We start from the raw sequence: 18,249 nt of genomic DNA on the forward strand, positions 1-18,249 counted from the left end.
AATGCTCTCATATAAAAAATAAAAGCATTTGGACAACCTCATCATCAAAAGAAAATCTTTACTTTGGATTTTTGTCTTAAATTTTCTGACATAAATGAATGGAATGAATCTTCGATAACTTTAAGTGCCTGTTTTACATACTACTTCATGGCAATATTTGCTGGATATTCAAACAAAGGTATTTCCATGGTCATATCTGTCAAAGAATCTTGTATAATTTTAACGTCTGCATGGGAGACTCCTTATCTGAGTACAATGTTTCTCTTTTTTGTTCTACCACATCAAATGCCTTTGTTTTTACATAGCAATAAAAAATGAAGGGATATATGACATGCTATATATATGCCTGTCAGTAGTTCAGCTATAAGAATGGAGTCTACCTTAAAAGGTCTCATGCAGGATGCATTCCAATCATTTAAAGACCATTTTTATGGAAAAAAAATATAGTGAAAATAAATTCAATTCATATTTATTTATTTTAAATCACTGATATGTACAAAACACTGTACTGGGAATATTCTAACCAATTAGGTCATGACCCCAGGGTGCTTCTATGCTACTGGAATATACAACATATACACATACAAAGAAATACATGGTGGTTGAAGAAGAGAAAGAACTTAGTTCTTCTACGTGGGAAATGGTCAAGGAAAGCATTTAGAAGTGAGCAAGTACTTAAACTGACCCTTGAAGGAAGATATAGATTCTAGAAGAGAGATGAAGAGGGAGTGAATTCCAAACATAGTGGATGGCTCACATGAATACACAGAGCTGGGTTATTTAACTTTACTCACAGGATGGCATCCTGTCAATCATATTTTTAGGGGGTTTCTTTGATCATTTCTATGCCTCTGGAAATTTCCTGTTTAAATCACTTCTTTTTTTGCAAGGGAATTGGGCTTAAATGACTTGCCCAGGGTTACACAGCTAGTAAGTGTTGTATTTGAGGCCAGATTTGAACTCTGATCCTCCTCACTCCATGTTCAGTGCTCTATCCACTGGATCTCCTAGCTGCCCCTATAATTTATCTTTAATGTATATCTTCTACACAGATTTCTTTTTCTTGATTTCTTTGGTTAGATTAAGCCCCTTCTTCCCAACTCCATCTTCTGAATTACCATGAAGTTTAAATGTGGTGGTTTTATCATCATTGCCAATGAAAAGAGATGTTGATAACAACAGCAGGACTATTTCACTTTAGAGTTGTTCTCTCTCTTCCCCCCCCCCGCCCCCCATCAGTTTCAATTTGGAATAATAGTTGAGATGAGTAATTACCTTAGCTGGATCTCAGGTCAAGTTCTTTTCAAAGTCCATCTTCTCAATTATTTTTTCTCTTTTCTATGATAATAGTTTATTTACCATCCTCTATCACCCACCTTCTTGTGTTTTATAAGTGAGTTTTATTTTTTTAAGTTGCTATTTTTCCTGTGGTTTTTGGAATTGTGAGGAAATGTTCTTTGCTTTAGGTTACCTTTGACAAATAGGGATAGTCGCTGTCAATATCTTTACTTTTGTCAATTTCCCAGTTTTGGCACTGACAGTTTATTTGGACTTGTTGTGATTGCAAAACTGCAACTATCCCACCTTTTGAAGTAACTATTAAGAGCTGTCATTGTACGATTTAATTTTCTAAATATGGAACCTGGTCTGTACTGGTAAATGTATTGAAAATAAAGGTACTCCAAGAAGACAGACAGACAGAGACAGACAGACACACACACACACACACACACACTAGCATTTAATAGAATATTGGGAGAGAATGAAAGAAAAACTGTGAGGGACAGAGAACAAAGTGAGAAAAGTAGAGATCCACAGAGTAGGAGAAAAAAGATATAGAAGGAAAGAAAAATAAGAGGGAAGAAAAGGAGTGCTTCTAAAAATTTGTTGTAATGTGAGCTTAATAGTTTTTTTTTTTATTTCAGCCATATGACATTTAAAACATTTTATTCCATTATATTTCCAGTCTTACAATTTTAGATTTTAAAGTTAAATATTCTTGGAGCTATTTTTTTTAGCAAAGTTTATCCTACTTCCTTCACCCCCGCAACAGTAGCATACAAAGCCCCATTAGCTATATCAGGGGATACAATGTCTTAAATGTTGAGAGCTTCCATTTCAGCTCAGGGCATTCTGAGTGATCATAATCTAAATTGGTAATAGCCTGAAGGGTCTTTGTTTATTTTAACAGTTGCCAAAGCAGTAGATATACATTACTTAGAGAGAGCAACTTCATTAATAAGTGATAAAAGAGTCCTGTCAATTCAGTGTTTCTATGTCGAATTTTTAAATATTCTGTACTTGTGCACTCTAGAGAGGTCAATTGCTTTTTGAAGATAAAGCCTCTCAGTGTGCAAAATTCTGGTCCAATTTTCAATTTGCTAGCGGGTATACGAAGAATCTTTATTGAGATACAAGTGAAAAATAACTAAAAAAACACACACAGCTGCTGTTTATTTACAATGATTAAGTGAAAAAATAAACAGATATTTTTAAAAGCTAACACAGATTACTGTTAAGGAACAAAGGATGTCATTGGAATTAGACACAGGAAAGCCCTCCTAAGTCATATATTTCATTGTCTATTTGTGCAGTACTCTTCCCTTCATTATATTGTCTTGTGTTTTACATCCGCTCAAGTCTCAAATGTCCCAAACATACTGGATCTGTTAGAACAGAAGCCAGACAGATACTTCTCTTCCCTTTTCCCTTACCCTCTAACCTTGACACCCACCATAGATATGTGAGGGTCACAGTTCCTGTCCCAAATGTTTCCTTATATTTTTTTTACTATGTAAAGAAAATTTGTTCAAATCAACTTTTCTCACTATTGTTTAAGTTGCCAAGAAATTTCTTTACATATTTATACTTGTCATGTGTCATGTGAAAAATACCTTTAACTTGTTTCAGAAGAATTCAAATATCAAATAGCTGGGAGAGATACAACTGAAAACAGGGCCAGATCTGTGGGACATTTTATCTTACATCAAGTTGTCCAGAGTTCTCGACTGTCTACAAAAATAATAAACCAAATTAAGTTTCATTAATTTTATGTGTGTGGCCTATTTTTTTCCTCTAAGTGTAATGCTTAGTTTATCACAAAATAACTCATTTATAGGACAGCTGTCTATAAATGCAGGCACTAATGGAATAAAAGAATCTGATAGATTCTTATTTTCTATTGTTTTCTGGGGACCCCAAAAATACTCCTGATGGCTTTGGAAAAAGGAATAATAGGGTTTTAAAGCACTGGACCTATAAAGGTTTCCTTTTAAACATATGTTGCCCAATTCTATAAATCTTGATCTTCTTCTGAAATCTAAACAATAATTAGTTTCCTTACAGAGCATATTACCCATGGTTAAAGTTTATAAAAATTCTTCCCCTTCTACCAGTAATCACTTGAAGAGCAAGTATTCCCTGTGCACCTACTATGTGGGAGGAACTACCATAGTTGGTGGGGATACCAAACTAAAAACTAAAAATCCCTGTCCCCAAGGAGATTACATTCTACCAAAAGAAACAACATGTACATATATAAATAAATGCAAAGATAAACTCAAAGTAATTTCAAGGGAAGGGGTGTTGCAGGTGGGGTGTGATGGATGAAGGAGAGAGATTAGGAAAGGCCTCATATAAGCTTGAACCCTTCAGCTTATCTTAGAAGAAACTTTGGGAATCTATTAGTTTCTTTGAATATAATAATTATCCAACTAGCAGTTCTACTTGCAGAATGTTGAACAAAAAAACTACTTATAATTAAGCTACATTTTTACAACTCAGCAAAACTTTGTAATACTTGGGTATTGTCCCCCTTGGTTGAAAAACAGAGAATTTTGAAGAGTAATTAATCTAAGGGCAGTTAGGTGGTGCAAGGGAATAGAGCATGGACCCTGAAGTCAGGAGTTTGACCTCAGAACTTAATCCTGCGTGCCTCCAAAAAAAGAGTAATTAATCCAACAAAGCTCAATTTCTTTCTATTTTCTGTTTATAACAAGCTTATCCAGGCTTTTAATTCCTCTTTTCTAGTCAATGTTTGCTTGAAATTTCCTTTAATATTAAAAAAAAATAACTATCTTGGCCTCTGCTTCACTATATCTTACCCCAAGTATAGCTTCTGTTCTCAAGATAGAACAATTTGACCATGAAAACCTAAGAAAGGTTGGCATGGCCATCATTCTAATCAATTACTTATTTGTTGCTTTTTGATTTTTATGTTTAACAAAGCATTGCTCCTCCCTGAAAAGCCATGAAGAAATGCTGGCTATCACTGATAATGAGGTCTCCTACTACACTTAAATTATCAGTGACAAAACTTTATAAGATTCCTAATTTTGAGATTTAGTTCTCCATGGCAGCATGCCTGAATCTCATTTAATCCAAGGAAAGCCTGCTGTGCTAGGCTTGGGTCACAGAGTTGTAAATAAATGACATTCTCCTTTTCAAAAGTCAGGGCAGCCATTGTGTTCCTTTTCTGCCCCAACCATGGGGCTTGGTTATCCATGAGCAGCCAGTGACAACCACGTGGGAAAGGGTGTCATGGGAATGGTAGGTACCAAGAAGTGTGCTCACGTTGGCTGTATGGGAATATTTTCCTAGCAGCAATAGCTTTTGAGTAACAGAATTGATTTACTGCCTGCCATGGTTTCCTTCTTTCAAGAACTTAGGAAAAATAGATTTTTTGTAAGCTTTTACTGTAGGCTTTAGTATATTACATATTATTCTTGGCAACAGCCTCTCTGGACTGATGTGTGCATTAGCATGAAGAGAAATCAATTCAGCCAGCAGTAATGAAGTCATATTTCTTCTGCCTTCAGCCTACAAGGCTGCCTGACAGTTGTATCTTGTTGAACAACTTCTACAGCTGAAAAATTGATTACACAGCCTGGTGAGCTGGTTCACAAATCTTCTTTGAGGATCTAAGTTCTGCTCTCAGTTTCATTTAACAGTTGTAGCTGAACTCATTATAAACCCTCTGTTGCAGAAATGTTGCCCACAAGACACTCAGTCAGCAGAGGGGATGAGACAAATTGACCATCCTTCGGCTTCGGTACAGAGCTGAAATCGTTGGCAAATTTCTCCTGATAGTCTTCCTAGCTTCTTCCTGGGGAGCATCTTTACAAGCTTAAGTCAAGCAACATATGGAGCTAACCCTGCTCCACATCCAGATACTGTTGTTACTGCTGGCAGAAGAGGCACACCTTTTCAGAAAGCAAAGCCAGCTCGTTTAAAAGGATCTAGGCTATACACCACTAAAGGCAACAAAACTAATTAGAAACAGATCATTGGCCACAGTGAGAAGATTTCTGCTTCCAAATCAACACCCAAAGTAATAGAAAAACTGATCCGGTACCTTGAAATCAGCCTTTTCCTCTCAGTATATCTCATTAATTTTCTGCTTCTCTCTTCTATGTGTTATCTTTAATTTTGGGCTCACAATCATAGGACCAAAGATTTGGGGGTGGAATGGAGAAGTAAAGGTCATCTTGTCTAAATGTCTCCTTTTACAGATGAGAAAACTGAAGCCTAAAGAGGTTGTCACTTTTCCAAAGTCACATAAGATGTAAGTGATAGAGCCAAGATTTGAAGCCACGTCTTTTGATTCCAAATACAGCACCCTGTCCACTGTACCATGTTCTCTCCTTGCTTTTATATGTATATGCATGTAAACATGTGTATGTATATGTATGTATGTATGTATATGTATACACACACATGCTCTGGGTAGGTTACAGGGTTATATTTGGAAATAAAAGTTATATAAAACTAAAAGATACAAACATTTACATATATATATATATATATATATATATATATATATATATATTTATACCTAGTCAACCACCCCCTTATATAAAAAAGTAGTAAAGGTAGAAAAAAGCAGTGAAACAAAATTAACCAAGACAATACCTGAGTCTGAAAATATATGCCATGCTTTCATAGTCATTGTCTCTCATCACTACAAAGAAGGAAAGTGGTACTTCTTCCTATCTTTTCTTTACCTTACATCTTACTTAATATTTTATTTGTCCCTCTAAAGTGCCCACAAACCCAAACTGTGGTCCAGGTATCGTAAGGCATAAGAATTGCTCCTGGCATGTCCTTGGAAACATACCCACCCAGCCTAGGTCCCTTAGTGGCTGTCTAATCCTTCCATTTCCCTACTTGATTTCTCCACTTTGACAAGCAGATGATTATTCTGCAGGCATCTTTTCAATTTGTTTCCCATCCAAATTACATAAAAATCATCTTGGATATAAATAATGAACATATTGGGCAGAAGTAGCATGCCAGGATATCTGGATTCAACTTCTGGTTCTGATCCTTTCTTGCAGTATAATTTTTGATAAGTCTCTATACCTCAACATTCTCTTTAATAAAAGGTAGATATTAAGATCAACACTATTACTTCAGAAGGCTATATTAAAACCAGAGGAAATGTATCTTAATGGATAGAGGATTAGACTTGCTATCAGAAAGACCTAGGTTGAATTCCAAAACTGGAAGAGTCACACATGGAATTTACTGCAATACTCTAAGCTGAAGAAGATAAAGGTGGCTAACTAGAACATTGTTTGAAATTAAAAAGAGAAATGAGTTTCTGTGAAGAAATAAGTACTTTTTTCTTAATATTTATATTTTGCATTTAGGGATCCAGGAAGAGGTGGGGAGAAACAATTCCACTCATGCCATTATCCTTACTGCAAAGAAAAATTGACTGTGTATGACCTTCTCAAGGAAGAAAAAGTATAGCTGAAACCAAAACTTCAAATTTTATTCTTCTGAAAAAATGGATTTCACTTTAATATTCAAGACTCTAAAACATTTTGCTAAGCCTCAGTATGGTATATCTAACTTCTCCTACACAGAATGCTTTAACATATACTTTCCAATGAATTGTTCCATTATATTATTACTCAATGGATACCACATTTACTCTTGTAAGAGGCAGAAGGACCTTGTAAATAACTCTAAAGCAGGCACAAAATGGAGAATCAAGAAATCCCAACTAAGTCCCTTTAAGCAAGTTACTTAATTTGCTTCCATTTCTCCCCATCAAATGCCCCTTGGTTCAAGAATCTTCCATGGCCTGCTATTGCCCCTGGAATAACATAATAAACATTTAAATTGACATTTAAAGCCATTCATAATCTCTATCCAGCCTACCTTTCCCACTTTATTTCACATTAAGGAATAAATGCATAAATTAAAAGCCATCCAGTGTGTGTGTGTGTGTGTGTGTGTGTGTGTGTGTGTGTGTATGTATATATATATATATATACATACACACACACATATATACACACACACAAACATGTATATGTATGTATGTGTATACAGGTATATGTATGTGTGTATATATACATATATAGACAGACATGTATACGTATATACTGACAGACATATATACATGTATATACATATACACATATATACACACACTATATACATATACATATATGTATGTGTATATACATACATATATATGTGTGTGTGTGTGTGCATATATATATATTTGTATTTTTATACACACACACACACACACACACTGCCGAGGCAAACAGAAAGAAAAATAAAACATTGTCTGATGGCTCAACATTTTGTCTTACTTCCATGCTTTTATACATGTTGTCCCCCCCATGCCTGGAACAAACTTTCTTCATCTCTGACTTTTAAAATCATTAGCTTTTTTCAAAGACTAAGGCAGGAGTCACTTCCTTGAGGAAACTTTTCCTGAATCTCCCAGTTGTTAGAGTGCTCTCCATCCTCAAACTATTAACTGTTAGTTACATGTTGGAATCTGCAGAAGAACATATGGTCCTTAAGGCCAAAAAAAATTTTGTTTTATTTTTTGTTTTTATATCCTGGATGCCTAGCATAATGCCTGGAACATAGTAGGTAGGCACTTAGCAAATTATTCTTGAAATGGATCAAATTGATATAGCTCTTTTAAAGGCATTAAAATGGGTCTTAAACTCTTTTTCCAGCTAGAATCATGGTGGGTGTAGAAGAAAAGAAGAAGCTACCATCTGTTCCAGAATCCCTTTTGAAAAAGCAAAAGGCTTTTGCAATACTGAAAGCCAAATGCCGGAAGAAGAAAATGGCTATAAAAAAGCTCTGTAAACTATGGAGGAAAGTTATCTATGAAAAAGCTAAAGCCTACCATAAATGAAATATGCCAGGCTAGAATGGCACACAAAGCTGGCAACTACTATGTACCTGCTTAAGCCAAGTTAGATTTTGTGATCAGAATCAGAGGTATCAATGGTGTTAGCCCAAAGGTCCAAAAAGTATTGAGGGTTCTTCATCTTCACCAAATCTTCAATGGTATTTTTGTTAAGCTTAACTAGGGTTCAATTAACATGCTGAGGATTGTGGAACCATGCATTGCATAGGGTTACCCAAACCTGAAGTCCGTGAATGCCTTGATTTTCACAGTTGGTTTATTGCAAGATCAAGAAACAAAGAATTGCCCTGACAGATAATGCCGTTATTGCAATATCTCTTGGTAAATATGCTATCATCTGCATGGAGCACTTGATCCATGAGATCTACACTGTTGGCAAGCACTTGCCAGCTGCCAACAACTTCCTGTGGCCCTACAAATTATCTTCTCCATGAGGAAGAATGAAGAAAAAGACTACACATTTTGTGGAAGGTGGAGATGCTGGTAACAGGGAAGACCTGATCAACAGGCTTATTAGCATGAAGTAAAGGTCTCTACCATGATTATTTTTCTAATGGTCTGTTAATAAAAAAATTCCCGTCTTAAAAAATGGGTTTTAAGGAGAAATATTTAAATAATAAATTGAATGAGATTGTTACTTCTTTGACTTCTCTGAACCCTTCTAGGCTTATTTCCCAATCAAACAGAACAGGATTCCAAACTCCTAGGAATCTAATTTTAGGTGTTTACCATGAATGATGTTTAAGATGCCCTTGTTGTGGGTTGATAAGTAAAATGAAATTTCAAGAAAGAGTGGAACACTAGATTGAGAGCAAAAGGTTGCAAGGTTCACTACTTGAAAGTAGACACACCCTTCTGGACTTTGCTCATTTGTTTTCCTTTTCCTCTTTCAGCTAAAAGAGGAGGAAAGTCTAAGAACTAAAATTAAGCCTGTTTTTGTTCTTTTTTTAAAAAAAGGAAATTAAAAGGGGTTGAATTAGATGATAATCTAAGGACCCTTCCAGTTTTTAACATCCTATAAATCTACAAATAGAAAAACAGTGGCATACAAAAGTCCTGAATCAGTAAAGTCTAAGACTGTAGATCAAATTAATGTTATATTTAAGCAACTAAATAGGTGAGAGTACTTTGGAAAAACAAGACAGGGAGGAAAACATAGATTCTGATTAGCCTGTATGTGAGCCTGTATTACTATTTTTAAAAGCTCACTAGCTCCCCTTAATACAGATGATGGATGGACAGTGAACAATTCTAATTTTTCACATAGAAGCAACTAAAATGTATTTTATTTTCTTTTTTCCCCCAGCTCTCATCTGGAACCTGTTAAATTTTGTAGCACTTTGCCTAGAAATACAGCCTAAAAGTTAGGGGAAAATAATTTCTGGCCTCTTGTTTTAGTTTTCTTGAGAAATGTACCTTAGGGACATCAAAACTTCTTTCCCTAAAGCATCATCCAGATAATAATAATAAGGGAAAAAGTTAAATAGGAAAAATGATGCAAAATACTCCCAATAGTTTGTCCAAAAATGAGGACATGTGAACTCCTTCAGGGCAGGAAGTCTTTGGTTTTTACCTATGTATTCTAAGCACCTAGGACTCTGCCTGAACACACAGTAGGACTGGCAAGCTAATCAATTATTGGATTACAAACTGCACTGATAGAAAAACAAATCTGAGTCTTTCTTTTAACTGCTAGGTAATGGAAATCTTTGCAGTCTACCAGGTTTCTAGCTTGATGGTGAGGTATCTTGCTCTTTCAATGAGTGATGCCAGATTGAGGTCACTTTTCACCCATCTCCTGGACTTTCCAAATTTCAAGATAACTATAATTGTGTTTCCTTCCTTCAAAATATCCCAGCCCTTTCACCACCTGGGCAGTTATCAATTTAATTCAACAAATATTTATGAAGTGCCTGTTGTGGGCAAGGTGCTACGCTAGGTACTGGGAATAAAAAGATAAAAATGAAAAGTTCCTGTACACAAGTAAATAGAAAGTATATACTCCTTTTCAAAGAAGTTAGTTCCATGATCAGAATTTCATTACTCCCTGACATGTACTATTAAATTAAGTGACATTGGCATCCTGACTGTTTCGCAAACAAGATACTCCATTTCTTTGCTCTTGGTTTGTCCTACATGCTTGGAATGCCTTCCCTCCTTTGCTCCGACTACTGACCTTCCTGGCTTCCTTTAAGTCCCAACTAAAATCCCTCCACAAGGAGCCTCCCCCAATCCCTCCTAATTCCATTGCTTTCCATCTGTTAAGTATTTCCCATTTATCCTGTATATAGCTTGCTTTGTATATATTTGTTTGAATGTTTTCTCCCCATTAGATGGTAAGCTCCTTGAGAGCAGAAACGGTCTTTTCACTCCTTTCATATCCCTGGCACTTAGCAAAGTGGCTGGTATATAGTAGGTACTTAATAAATGTTTATTGACTAAGAAAAAAGTCAGACAACTTAAAATGGACCAGGGCAAAATAACCTTTTTCATCATGCTAAAACCACAATAAAGAGGGAAGGCCATTGCCATTACCATGTGTCTCCTTTTTTTTTTTTCCATGACTCTGTGCCAAAAACAGCCATGTACAGACCCCAATACAGCCACAGTACTACCCTCACCTTGGAAGGTAAGGTTATCTCTAGTTTATGGGCAGAGAAGTTAAGGAATAGTGACACATTTTTCTGTCACTGCTTTGTTCAGTTGTTTTAAAAAAGGCAAATTACAGTGTCTTATTTGATACAAAAACAAACAAATAATGAATTCAATAGAGAAAAGATGTCAAATTAGTTGGAAATCTATAATGATTTTCAAACAGTTCTGATGCATATTGATATAGCCTTGGTGCAACTGACCCCTGGGTCTTTTTTTTTTTTCCCTTAACTGTTTCTTAGCACGATCATAAGATCATAGATTTAGAACTGGCAGGGACTTTAGAGGTCTTCTATTTCATGACCTCTTAAACTTTTTCAGTGCTTCTTAAACTGTGGGTCACAACCCTCAGTTTAAGAAGGGCCGATTTACACATGAAGAAACTGAGGCTCAGAGGTGTTGACTTGCCCAAGTTGTCATAGATATTGGGCCTCTAACACTAAATCTAACACTGCTTTTTGGTTTTTTTTTTGAAAGAGGAGGGTGCTCACCTGCAATTTCTTTGGTTTTAGAGTTTCTAGTGAAGAAACTCCCTTGAAGATTGGTAGATAGGTCACTATATTTGTCATCATGGGATCTGGGTTCAAATCTCTCCTATGATGATTATTATATCTGCTTGACTTTAATAACCTCCTTGAGCCTCAGTTCTTTCATCTACAAAATAAATGAGTTTGACTAGATGACCTCTGAGGTACCTTCAAGCTGTAGATCTATCACCCTATGATTGAAAACCACACAACAATTCAGTCTTAGAGGGAAGCTAAGAGATTTGCCCAACTTCAAACACACAGTATGTGTTAGAGAGGAGATTTGAACCCAAGTCTTCCTGACTCCAAGTTTGCCACTCTCTTCACTATTCTACACTGCATCTCCATTGTATCATGCTAAATATTGCCAATTTGGTACCTGTGTAGACTGAATTTGGTTTTGGTCCACCTTTATTTCCTTATACTTATCCTCATTGAATTACAATCTCTCTGAAGACGGATTTTTTCCCTCCCATTGGAATTCCATAAAAGTATATTTAAATGTAAACAGCTTTAATCAATTTCCTTCTGTTTGGAAACTTAAAGCTTTCAGTTCTGTTATCCAAATTTGAGGTCATACTACGTGATTCAGTGAATGAAATCAGTGTGTGCTAATATGAATATAAGGAACTACTTCAGAGGAATGGTATTTTTGTAAGCCTTTCAGGGATAAAAAATGTTAGTGATCCATTAGTTGTTAGAATTACAAAAATTATTGATATCAGAAGTGCTATATTCATGTGATCATGCTTTTAAAGTTATAAAAAGATTTATACAGAAGTCATAATGGCAAATCACTAGGAGGAAGACAGTGGAATTAGGAATGACTAATAACACAAAAAAGGTGTAGACTTAAAGAAAACATTTCAAAGAGTTGGTGGACACAAAAAACGTTCATTGTGATGATAATGGATGCTAGTTTTTTCAGCCAATCTTTCTTATCAGAAAAATCATACATGTACATAAATATACATATAAGAAAAATCACACACAGGACCCTCTCAGCTACCATCTTCTCTTTTAAATGTTATAAAATATGTTTCTTCCATGCAAATCAAATGGAAGAATAGAGCACTTGACTATTTTTGAAACCCTGGATGATGTCAATCAGTTCTCATATGTTACCTGTCTCTTGGATTTTCCTTATCTCAAGCTCCTTTTAATGTTAAAGTCAGCATTGTATTGGACTACTTTTCCTCTCCCCTTGTCATCATGGGATCTGGGATCAAATCTCTCTTATGATGATTATTATATCTGCTTGACTTTAATAACCTCCTTGAGCCTCAGTTCTTTCATCTACAAAATAAATGAGTTTGACTAGATGACCTCTGAGGTACCTTCAAGCTGTAGATCTATCACCTTATGATTGAAAACCACACAACAATTCAGTCTTAGAGGGAATCTAAGGAATTTGCCCAAGAGGTTGTAAAACCTCTTTTTCAGGATTTCATGGCTGCTGCTGGCAACCTACCCACAGATGAAACTAATTGTTTTCCAGGATAGCTGATTTTTCTACCCACTAAAAAAATTTATTTCAGCACTGTCCAATTTTAAGGGTGACAAGGGGGAAAGAAAAAAGAGATAAAGTGGAAAATGTGTAAGTATTAAAGAAACTTTTATCTTTTAAGCCCTAATTAGATAAGATCTATGTTAGATCATGTACTTTCACAAACTTTCACATTTCGTAGGGTGAAATCAAAAAGCATGCTATCAATCAGAATTTACTATTGACTAAAATGTTCCTATTTTTAGAATACAATTATATCTAGTTTGTCTGGTTAAGAGCATATAAAATATTCTACTGTGACTTTTGGGGCAGCTATGTAGCACAGTGGATAGAGTGCTGGGCCTGGAGTCAGGAAGACTCCTTCCTCTTCATGAGTTCAAATCCCATCTCATACACTTACTAGCTATATGACCCTGGGTGAGCTACCTAATCCTATTTGCCTCAGTTCTTCATCTGTAAAAATTAGTTAGAGAAGACAATGGCAAATAATTCTAATATCTTTGCCAAGAAAACTCCAAATTGGGTCACGAAGGGTTGGACATGACTGAAATGACAATAACAATATACCCTTTGAATAACTGAGGAATAATTAAATGATGTTCATTAGAGCTTTGGTTGTTATTATATTATTGTATGTATATACTTTTATTATTTTATATATATTATATATGGTATATATACTTGATGGTTATTATATTCTGATTCTGTAAAATTTGATATTATCCTAAACTGATCATTTTCTTTGACTCAGTGATCTCTTTCCAGGCATGTATGCCCAACACAAAGAAAGGTCCATATACACCAAAATAATTGTAGCAACACTTTTGTGGCACACAAAATTGAAAACAAAGTGAGTGTCTATAGTTTAGGGAATGGATGAATAATTTGCCATATACAAATATTGCTTTGGCATGTGATTATCATTTCACCATAAGAAACAACAAATCCTGGAGGAGGAATTCAGAAACATGGTAAGACTTGAACAAACTATTACAGAACAAGGAAAGTAAAACAGGAGAACAATATGTATATGACTATAGGCATTGAAATCAAAACATTCTGACCAATCATGGTTCCAGGGAACAGGTAATAGAACATCTTTCTCTTCACTTGGTAGAAGAGATGGAGAAATGTGAATGTAAGATGTCACAGGCTCTGTCATAGGAGGCCACTGTGTCGCACAATTTTTCTTAACTGTTTTCCTTTGTGGTTCTATTTGGGAGGCAGAGCAGAGGGAGTAAAGGAAAGGAGAAGAACAACAGATTTTGGGAAATGATCATCATAATGTAAGAAAAGAAAAGCATCATTGAAAGTTTAAAAAATAGAAGTCAGTGCAATGCACTGATGGAATATATGCTCATTCCCATTTGGACCATTTCACAGACACACATTGACATATCTGTAACTGTTTATCACTACACACACACACACACACACACACACACACACACACTCATGCACAAAACAAAGCTGAAACTTACAGCATTAAGAGGGTTTAATTTTTATCTTGTATGTCACTTTTTCTAATTTTCAAACCCAAACCATATTTGTAATATAAAACTCAAGCAAAGTTAAATTTAAACAAAATCACTTATTGGTATTATAGAGTCTGTCCAGAAAATGAAGAACTTAATTGCTTATACTTATATGTACTTTAATAAGATTTATGAACAATTTCCTTTCCCCAACCTCTATGAGACATATAAAACAAGTATTATTATTTCCATTTTTACAGATGAAGGAACTGAAACTTACAGCAATAAAGGGACTTATATAAGTGCTAAGTCTTCCAGTATCAAGACAACGTCTCTTTCTATTGTATCACTAATGTTTTTCCACATTGTGTGATCACATTGATAACAACAGTAAACGACGATGTAGTTCTGACTTAAGAAAACCATTTTTTCCCAATAGAGCAAAGTGGTTATAATTTTCAGGCATATAAGAAAGTTTGTTCAACAGAATTAAGTTTCTTAGAGTCCTTGAATAATGACAGATTAAAGAAAACAATTTTAAAAGGCAGCATGAAGAATTAGGACTAGATATCAAGGAAAACTTCAAGGAATGTGAGAGTAAAGCAGATTTTTTTTTCTCTATAGGCCTTTGAAAAAGAATCACAGATTGTAGAGATGCCTCAAAGGTTGTCCATCCAGGGTCTAAAATATCAATAGTAGGATGAAATCTCACCTTCCTCAAACAAGAGTGGTTTTTCCTATTCCTCTATATACTCTAAGTCTGCCCATCTTTCAGGTCCTATCCAAATTCTATACCACCACAAGTTCCCCTTTTCCATAAAATCTACACTGACTTAGTCTAAACCCAATTTTATTCCATCTTCTACTATGCAGTATTGTTTGTTCTCTGTGTCACTATTGTCTCCCCAATTTTATTTCTAATTCTTTGAGAATGGGGACTTTGTCTTCTGTTTCTGATTTCTGTATGTTTCATAGTATTTATCAGTTAGGCAATGGGTATATAGGGAGTAATATTATAGGGGTTCAAAACACTTATTTGTCAATTAATGATCTAACTGACCTTCAGATCCCTTCTTGCCCTAGGACTCCAAAAAAGGCATATAAATGTTTACAACTTGACTATATTTGAATTTTTGAAATGCTTTTGAGGCACTTAGGTGGCACAGATAAACTTGGAGGCATGAAGACCCGAGTTTGAATCATACCTCAGCAACTTACGAACTGTATGACCGTGGGTGAGTCGTGTAACCTCTTCCAGCCTCAATTATTTCATCAGCAAAATGAGGATGTTATTATTCCCCTAGCTCACAGGATTATTTGAGGATCAGATGAAATGTATCTAAAATGCTTTGTAAACCTTAAAATGTTAGTTATTTTGACAAGACAATTTGTAGTTAGTAACTGAGCTTTGGTTAAAAGAAATGTTCGGTAATTTTTTTCTTCAAAGAAAGATAGTCCCCATGTGTCCCAACACTGGGCTTCCTAATTGAATGCCTGCTTTATTGAGACAGTAACTCAATAGTTTTGTGAGCATAGCTCTGGCCGTGGGCATATCTTCTCCAATGAATTCTATCTTGCCTGCAGGTAGCATACAGAAGAAGTTAAATCAGAATCCTTCTCTGAGCACAGGATATTATCTGAGACAACAGGATTTCACAAGATAGGGTGATGCTTAAAAAGAAAAAAGTCGGTCCAGATCTCTGCCAAGGTGATTTTTCCCATCCCTCCACTTCACTTACTGATCTAGGGCTAGCTGAAATCCAGCCCATTTTAAGCCCTGAGACAAAATACTTCTTGATCTTAGGCACTATGGTCTCAAATAGGATTATAAGATCATGACAAATGATCACAGAACTTTTTTTTTCCAATTGCTCTTTTCATTAGAGGGGAGGGAAGGTACACAAAACAGTTTAACCTGAAGTTCTTAAATGCCCCTAAAGTGATTTCCCAGATCCTTTCCATAGGAATGCATCAGGGGGACAGAAGTAAACATAACAACCCAAATGTTTTAGGTCTGATCCATTTTCTCAGTGTCTCTTGCTTAGTTTAAACTGCCAAGTATTTTCTTGACTTATTGATTCTCCATTATAGAGCATCTGTAACAATGTTCTCTTTTCCTGGAACAAGGGCTATGGAAATCCCCTATGACCTTTGAGAAGCTAACAGCCAAATTAGGACTGCCAGATAGAATGCTTGAAAAACCTTCACTGCCTCCATATTGTTTAAACAACAAACTCATTGTTTTCCATTATGTTTTTTCATTATCCCTCCCTTATCTCTAACTGACCTTGCATCCAGTCTCTTTATTCTCCAATCATCCTGAAAACTGACATAGATTTGCTCACAAAGCTCTCTTATTTAAAAGCCTTTAGTGATTCCTATAAAAATTAAAACTTTACCAAATATAAACTTTAAATTGAAATGCAAGGCTTTTTACATTTGTACTCCAATCTAACTTTCTAGTTTTGTTTCATACTACTACTCTTATGAATCATACGTTCTAGGCAAACTGTATTACACACCATTCCCTGACCAAGGGCAAATCAAACAAAATATTGGTTTTGCACACACCACCCTCTAGTCCTGTAATGGTACAATGGCCACTCCCTTATCCCTGCCACTTATCTTCCCTCAAATTCCATTGCCATTTTCTCTATGAAACATTTCTTAATTCTCTACATTTAGAAATGAATCACCCTTCCTTGAGCCTTTTATACCATTCTGTTTGACTTCTATGGATTTCTTGTAGGCTAACTTTTGCTGTAGTCATTGATCTACATGCCTTATCCTTATGTAGAAAGTTATAACCTTTCTCCAGGAGAGAAAGGACTGAGTAATTTTTCATCTGGTACTCCAAATGTCTAGTACAGTTCATATGGTTGATCCTTAGTAAACTGAATTGTATTCTGTACTCCAGTCCCAAAAAACGAAATTAGTTGGGGCCGCCCTAAAGTTGGGCAGAATCTAACAATTCAATTTTGCAAACATTGAGTGTAACTTGGTGTGCCTGATGTTTGAAATAGATTTTTTCTAGATCAAAAGCTGTGAGAGTCTTTGTGAAACCACTATTTCCTAACCCCAAAATATAATCCTTTGGATAGGGGAAGTTAGATAGTAACTCTAGACAATGAATCTGAAGGGCATGTTAAAGACAAAAATAAAATTAAAAAAGCAATATAATTTTTAAAATAAAGCTTCAACTTATCACTTTTGTACTTTCCTTAAGGATATAACTGGGGCTCAGTGCTCATTAATAAAAAATGCAATACTGTGAATTTGCATAGAGAAGTGAGATTAGTATTCATCTGAGAGAAAAATCACAGGAATAAGATATAGAGGATCATTTCCCTCTACATGAAATGTTATACTTGTGGCATCACTGATTAACTAAGATTGGGTTTTAAAAATTCTTAATTAAATGCTAGATATATAAAAGAAAAGAGAGTATATATTTTATTGCTATTGAATTATACAAATTTTGACATTGAAAAAAACAAAAAGAGCATTGAACTAAACCACCTCCTATTGGAAAGCCATACATCTCTTCTTAGTACCTAAAATATTCACTGGAACAAAAACATATTCATTTCAATTCCTGGCTTCTAAAAGTCAGGTCTATAGCTCCAGCAGATGACCAAATGAATAATTTCTTTACAGCGGCTCTTAAGAACCTCAACTTAAAATCAATAATTTAAAGCAAGGTGAGCTTCTCAGAGAAAATGCATTAATAAGAAGAGAGAACACCTTTTCCCTTCTTCCATTTTAACTTCCTCATAGTGACTTTCACTTCTTACAGCTTATGGAAAGATGTAGGGGGAGGGCTATTTCTCCCTATGTCATCTATGAAAGTGGCTAACTGCCAGAAAGCAGGGTGTAACGTGGAGTCTTTGATCTGGCTAT

At 35.4% G+C, this 18,249-nt stretch overlaps 1 protein-coding gene and 1 pseudogene across 4 annotated transcripts in view; one reads left to right on the top strand and one right to left on the bottom strand.

Moving 5' to 3' along the window:
• The window catches only part of PIEZO2 (piezo type mechanosensitive ion channel component 2), a 505,350-nt gene that overhangs the window by 422,776 nt on the left and 64,325 nt on the right, over positions 1-18,249 (bottom strand). The gene's annotated exons all lie outside the window — the stretch shown is intronic.
• Positions 7,985-8,715, top strand: LOC110207831 (large ribosomal subunit protein uL30 pseudogene; annotated as a pseudogene).

The sequence above is a fragment of the Phascolarctos cinereus genome, unplaced genomic scaffold (genome assembly GCF_003287225.1).
Source record: "Phascolarctos cinereus isolate Bilbo 61053 unplaced genomic scaffold, phaCin_HiC Scaffold_4;HRSCAF=312, whole genome shotgun sequence".
Classification (NCBI taxonomy): Eukaryota; Metazoa; Chordata; class Mammalia; order Diprotodontia; family Phascolarctidae; genus Phascolarctos; species Phascolarctos cinereus.